Raw genomic sequence first — 7,832 nt, forward strand, 5'->3', positions numbered from 1 at the left:
GAGTCTATGCAACGGAATTTTAAAAAAGTTTTGAGAAACTTCCTAGGTATTGACATAACATCGATCTTGTATACATTTATAATGACTTCAAACGCAGCAATTCCGATGCCTTTAATTTTTTTTTTTGTTTAACCATGGTATGAATTGTTTAATTTTGTTGCTCTCGTTTGCATCCACCCTTCCACAGATGAGATTCTGTAAAAATGCAGGGACCCCTACGTTGCTTTCCTGGACGAATTAGGATTTACAGGTGATTATTTATAGAATATGTTTAAAATTGAAATAAAAATACCCATGGTATGACCTATGGATTGACAAAAATCTACTATTATTGTGAAACCATTGCTTTCACGGTTCTTTCAGTTAATTTGTTTGTTTATAACAGTGAAACATTTATTCATTAAAAAAAAACTTGTTGTTGTTTTTTGTTATCGATACTTCCTTGTCAATGTGGATAAAACACACTAACTATTTGTTATCTACTATTGTTAACACAGTAAGTATCAACTTCCTGATCAACCGTAGATTGTTTCATTGCGGTTTTTTTTTCATGGCCGTTTTTTTTATCTGAATATATATAGTTTGTTATGTCATTTTATCGAGAAAGAAGGATTTTGCTAAATGCCTATGTTCAAATCTCTTTTTTAATCTAACGGACGGATGTCCTGCCCATTGGAGATATGGGGTTTTATCAACTGTTTCAACAACTGTAATAGACTTTTGTTGAATTTTCATCTTTTTATCATATGTTTTTTTAATGAAATGTTATAAAATTTATCACCTCAATATTCTGGCGCTTATTCTGAACTAAAAGCTACAAAAATACCAACACATTGTCTATTGTTATGAATTATTCTGTACTATTTAATTTATTTTAATCATTGTACACCACAAGTTGGACACTTGCCAATTTCCTCTATTTATGGGGGATATCCCTGAGAGGAGCAGACCTGCCACTCATTTCACAACAAATCTTACGACAAAAAAAACTTTAAACCATTTCAGTATAACTTGCGATCAATCATTGTCGTAAGATGTTTTGTGAAAAGAGCCCCTGACACTTGAAATTTTCAATACTGATCAATACTACGTGACAACTTTTTCTGCACGCTTTTATTTTCAAATTTATATAATTTCGTCAGTTTAAATGCACAATATAAATACAAAGAGATGTGTAATGATTACCAATGGGAAAACCAACGAGATAATTATCTAACAGAGATGTGGAATGATTACCAATGGGAAAACCACTGAGATAATTATCTAACAGAGATGTGGAATGATTACCAATGGGAAAACCAACGAGATAATTATCTAACAGAGACAAGTGGACGTGGAATGATTACCAATGGGAAAACCGATAAGATAATTATCTAACAGAGACAAGTGGACGTGGAATGATTACCAATGGGAAAACCAACGAGATAATTATCTAACAGAGACAAGTGGACGTGGAATGATTACCAATGGGAAAACCGATGAGATAATTATCTAACAGAGACAAGTGGACGTGGAATGATTACCAATGGGAAAACCGATGAGATAATTATCTAACAGAGACAAGTGGACGTGGAATGATTACCAATGGGAAACCCGATGAGATAATTATCTAACAGAGACTTGAATGTAAACAACTATAATGTATAACAAAAATAGGAAAAAACCTGATCTATGATGAAACAATACGTGAAAACTGTCAACCTGCTCTATGATGAAACAATACGTGAAAACCGTCGACCTGCTCTATGATGAAACAATACGTGAAAACTGTCGACCTGCTCTATGATGAAACAATACGTGAAAACCGTCGACCTGCTCTATGATGAAACAATACGTGAAAACCGTCGACCTGCTCTATGATGAAACAATACGTGAAAACCGTCGACCTGCTCTATGATGAAACAATACGTGAAAACTGTCAACCTGCTCTATGATGAAACAATACGTGAAAACCGTCGACCTGCTCTATGATGAAACAATACGTGAAAACTGTCAACCTGCTCTATGATGAAACAATACGTGAAAACTGTCAACCTGCTCTATGATGAAACAATACGTGAAAACCGTCAACCTGCTCTATGATGAAACAATACGTGAAAACCGTCGACCTGCTCTATGATGAAACAATACGTGAAAACCATCGACCTGCTCTATGATGAAACAATACGTGAAAACCGTCGACCTGCTCTATGATGAAACAATACGTGAAAACTGTTAACCTGCTCTATGATGAAACAATACGTGAAAACCGTCGACCTGCTCTATGATGAAACAATACGTGAAAACCGTCGACCTGCTCTATGATGAAACAATACGTGAAAACCGTCGACCTGCTCTATGATGAAACAATACGTGAAAACCGTCGACCTGCTCTATGATGAAACAATACGTGAAAACCGTCGACCTGCTCTATGATGAAACAATACGAGAAAACCGTCGACCTGCTCTATGATGAAACAATACGTGAACACCGTTGACCTGCTCTATGATGAAACAATACGTGAAAACCGTTGACCTGCTCTATGATGAAACAATACGTGAACACCGTCGACCTGCTCTATGATGAAACAATACGTGAACACCGTTGACCTGCTCTATGATGAAACAATACGTGAACACCGTCGACCTGCTTTATGATGAAACAATACGTGAACACCGTCGACCTGCTCTATGATGAAACAATACGTGAACACCGTCGACCTGCTCTATGATGAAACAATACGTGAAAACCGTCGACCTGCTCTATGATGAAACAATACGTGAAAACCGTTGACCTTTTCTATGATGAAACAATACGTGAAAACCGTCGACCTTCTCTATGATGAAACAATACGTGAAAACCGTCGACCTGCTCTATGATGAAACAATACGTGAAAACCGTCGACCTGCTCTATGATGAAACAATACGTGAAAACCGTCGACCTGCTCTATGATTAAACAATACGTGAAAACCGTCGACCTGCTCTATGATGAAACAATACGTGAAAACCGTCGACCTGCTATATGATGAAACAATACGTGAAAACCGTTGACCTGCTCTATGATGAAACAATACGTGAAAACCGTCGACCTGCTCTATACGTGAAAACCGTCGACCTGCTCTATGATGAAACAAACCGTTGACCTGCTCTATGATGAAACAATACGTGAAAACCGTCGATCTGCTCTATGATGAAACAATACGTGAAAACCGTCGACCTGCTCTATGATGAAACAATACGTGAAAACCGTCGACCTGCTCTATGATGAAACAATACGTGAAAACCGTTGACCTGCTCTATGATGAAACAATACGTGAAAACCGTCGACTTGCTCTATGATGAAACAATACGTGAAAACCGTCGACCTGCTCTATGATGAAACAATACGTGAAAATCGTCGACCTGCTCTATGATGAAACAATACGTGAACACCGTCGACCTGCTCTATGATGAAACAATACGTGAAAACCGTCGACCTGCTCTATGATGAAACAATACGTGAAAACCGTCGACCTGCTCTATGATGAAACAATAGGTAAAAACCGTCGACCTGCTCTATGATGAAACAATACGTGAACACCGTCGACCTGCTCTATGATGAAACAATACGTGAACACCGTCGACCTGCTCTATGATGAAACAATACGTGAACACCGTCGACCTGCTCTATGATGAAACAATACGTGAACACCGTCGACCTGCTCTATGATGAAACAATACGTGAAAACCGTCGACCTGCTCTATGATGAAACAATACGTGAAAACCGTCGACCTGCTCTATGATGAAACAATACGTAAGCTATATGATGAAACAATACGTGAAAACCGTCGACCTGCTCTATGATGAAACAATACGTGAAAACCGTCGACCTGCTCTATGATGATACAATACGTGAAAACCGTCGACCTGCTCTATGATGAAACAATACGTGAAAACCGTCGACCTGATCTATGATGAAACAATACGTGAACACCGTCGACCTGCTCTATGATGAAACAATACGTGAAAACCGTCGACCTGATCTATGATGAAACAATACGTGAAAACCGTCGACCTGCTCTATGATGAAACAATACGTGAAAACCGTCGACCTGGTCTATGATGAAACAATACGTGAAAACCGTCGACCTGCTCTATGATGAAACAATACGTAAAAACAGTCGACCTGATCTATGATGAAACAATACGTGAAAACCGTCGACCTGATCTATGATGAAACAATACGAGAAAACCGTCGACATGATCTATGATGAAACAATACGAGAAAACCGTCGACCTGCTCTATGATGAAACAATACGTGAAAACCGTTGACCTGATCTATGATGAAACAATACGTGAAAACCGTCGACCTGATCTATGATGAAACAATACGTGAAAACCGTCGACCTGATCTATGATGAAACAATACGAGAAAACCGTCGACCTGCTCTATGATGAAACAATACGTGAAAACCGTCGACCTGATCTATGATGAAACAATACGTGAAAACCGTCGACCTGATCTATGATGAAACAATACGTGAAAACCGTCGATCTGCTCTATGATGAAACAATACGTGAAAACCGTTGACCTGCTGTATGATGAAACAATACGAGAAAACCGTCGATCTGCTCTATGATGAAACAATACGAGAAACCGTCGACCTGATCTATGATGAAACAATACGAGAAAACCGTCGACCTGCTCTATGATGAAACAATACGTGAAAACCGTCGACCTGCTCTATGATGAAACAATACGTGAAAACCGTCGACCTGCTCTATGATGAAACAATACGTGAAAACCGTCGGCCTGATCTATGATGAAACAATACACGAAAACAAATACTGTAGGCAGCAACAAAAGACAATCACTGATTAACAGGATCCTGACAGGCAAATACAGACAACCACTGATTAACAGGATCCTGACAGGCAAATACAGATAACTGCTAATTAAGAGGATCCTGACAGGCAAATACAGACAACCACTGATTAAGAGGATCCTGACAGGCAAATACAGACATCCACTGATTAAGAGCATCCTGACAGGCAAATACAGACAACCACCGATTAACAGGATCCTGACAGGCAAATACAGACAACCACTGATTAACAGGATCCTGACAGGCAAATACAGACAACCACTGATTAACAGGATCCTGACAGGCAAATACAGACAACCACTGATTAACAGGATCCTGACAGGCAAATAAAGACAACCACTGATTAACAGGATCCTGACAGGCAAATAAAGACAACCACTGATTAACAGGATCCTGACAGGCAAATAAAGACAACCACTGATTAACAGGATCCTGACAGGCAAATACAGACAACCACTGATTAACAGGATCCTGACAGGCAAATAAAGACAGCCACTGATTAACAGGATCCTGACAGGCAAATAAAGACAACCACTGATCAACAGGATACTGACAGGCAAATAAAGATTATGGTGGGTTTAAACAGATTTGTGAGTGCTCAACCATCCATAAACATAATTGGACAATGATTTAACAGCAAAATATTAGAAACAAACTGAACCTTTGGAAAGAGTTTGACTCATCAGATCGGCGCAAACTCAAAATTGATAAAAAGATCAACGACACAAATTATCGAGAGTACTCGCAGTAAATGAAAGCCGGTTAAAAGTCGATTACAACTAATAAATAAATCATGTTTTGCACGTTTGGTAAGTAATCCCTAGTATTTAGTGTTTTGTTTCTTTCGATGCCACAAGTGGACCTAACGTTTAAAACCTTAGTACCATCATCGCATTTTTGTTGGTTAATCATATAGCCCTGATTGTTTAAAGACACATTAATGTCATAATTCATGTTAACAAGAAAAAAAACATTTCAATATTTGAACGAATTTTACAATAAAATATTTGAGTATAACTTCACTGTAATAGGAAGTCATTTTGTTATGTAGTACTAACGTAATGAGTGACGAAACTTTTTATATTTCATTCAACATAATAAAAAGTATTGAAAAATTCAAAGTATTAGAAACCAGTAAGTAGGTGTCTAACAGATCCAAAAATGCCCACAGCAGCTTGATCAAATATGATGCCACTCTATTCAGCGATACACGAAAAACGTGTGTGGACATATTTGTTGGACGAACGAACGGACGGACGTACAAGGTGAATGCAATATAGCCCCCACTCTAGAAATGGTGATATAATAGTAATTTCTATGGTGTCTTGTTGTGGAAGAGCTATATGACCAAAAAGAACCTAAAAATTTGACCTAACATATGTTTGTTCTATGTTTTTTTTTTATCGCAAAATTAAATGTAGCCACCTCAATGACATTAAATTCACCAAAAGATATATGCTACAAGTTCACTTAAAACGGGCATGAGCTGCCAAATTCAAGTCCATCAAATTGACTCAAACTCTCAAATATGATTTATGACATACTAAAACGTATTTAGAATTACAAAAGTCCAACAGGAAACAAGAAACAATGCATAAGATCGTAAAACGTATCAGCATTGTGGTATCACGAAGCCATTCCAGCGACATGTTCACTAGAAGATTGCCTACAGATTCAGAAGATAAGTACGTTCAGTAGTTTACTGAAGGTTTTCTGTTTGTTCTCATATCATAGACAGAAGAAGACAATGTAAATCAACGGTTTCCTTGTAACCTGTATAGAATGATTGTTTTTTTCAGAGTCGAAACAGTCAACAAAACATGGTTTCCTTAGTTTCACTTTTCATGCTGACATGCTTTTCAACAATTGAACTTGCCGAGCGCATGAACAGTCATATCTATCTGGGGTCACATGAATATGAATATAGTTGAGGTCCAATTATTGTCTTGCAAATCAATAATGCTAATGAAAATGGACTATTCAGTGATCTGTTCATGTTCCGGAAATGTATATACGACCCGGGTAAGCTTTTCAATCCTTTAAATAAACTTTTTCTAAAAGGTTACCAATTCAAAACTGTAGTTAGATCTTTGAATATTGATTTATTGGTATAAATATTTTGTTCTCACTTAATTCAACCCATACTAAATAGTATTGTTATACACATGTACACTTTCACGGTACTACAAGATCCCTATATTTTGGCATTGCACAAGGTCATGTTTTTTTTTCTGACGTCTTTACACTAAATCCATTGGATTTTGAGTGTGTACTGATTGATACATCAGTCTAAGATAGATACATGATTTCTATTATTAGTTGTTATTGGCTTTGAACTATCTGTCAGTAACTGCGAGTACTCTCAGAGGTGTACTTTGTGTCTTTTTTATCGTCCGTTTTTGTCAGATGTTTTTTTCTGCTTTGTATAGATCCAATGAGTTAAGCCATTTTCAACCAATTTTTATAGTTTGTTCTTATGTTGTGCATTAACACCACTGTCCAAGGAGGAGGACAGAGCGCTCACAAACATGTTTAACCCCGCCACATTCTTTATGTGCCTATCCCAAGTCAGGAACCTGTAGTTTAGTTGTTGTCGTTGGTTCATGTCTGTCGTATTTGTTTTTCGTAAATTGTTTTGTTATAAATTAGGCCGTTAGTTTTCTCAATTGAATTGTTTCATATTTTTTATGTCGAGGCCTTTTATTGCCGACTATACGGTATGGGTTTTTCTCATTGAGGAAGGCAGTACGGTTGTCTATAATTGCTTACATCCACTTCATTTGTCTTGGGTTAATAGTTGTCTCATTGGCAATCACACCACATCTCCTTATTTTTATATTGTAAAATTTTGAAACAAAAGTAATCATGCTTTAAAATATTCAAGGTATACTGTCAAAATCGTAGCCAAATCCCCTTTAAAATATTGTTGCTACTGATAAAAGTGATAAAAACATTCTCATGGCTGTTACAAGCTAAAAGAAAGC

The sequence above is a fragment of the Mytilus californianus genome, unplaced genomic scaffold (genome assembly GCF_021869535.1).
Source record: "Mytilus californianus isolate M0D057914Y unplaced genomic scaffold, xbMytCali1.0.p SCAF_5, whole genome shotgun sequence".
In the NCBI taxonomy this organism is placed as follows: Eukaryota; Metazoa; Mollusca; class Bivalvia; order Mytilida; family Mytilidae; genus Mytilus; species Mytilus californianus.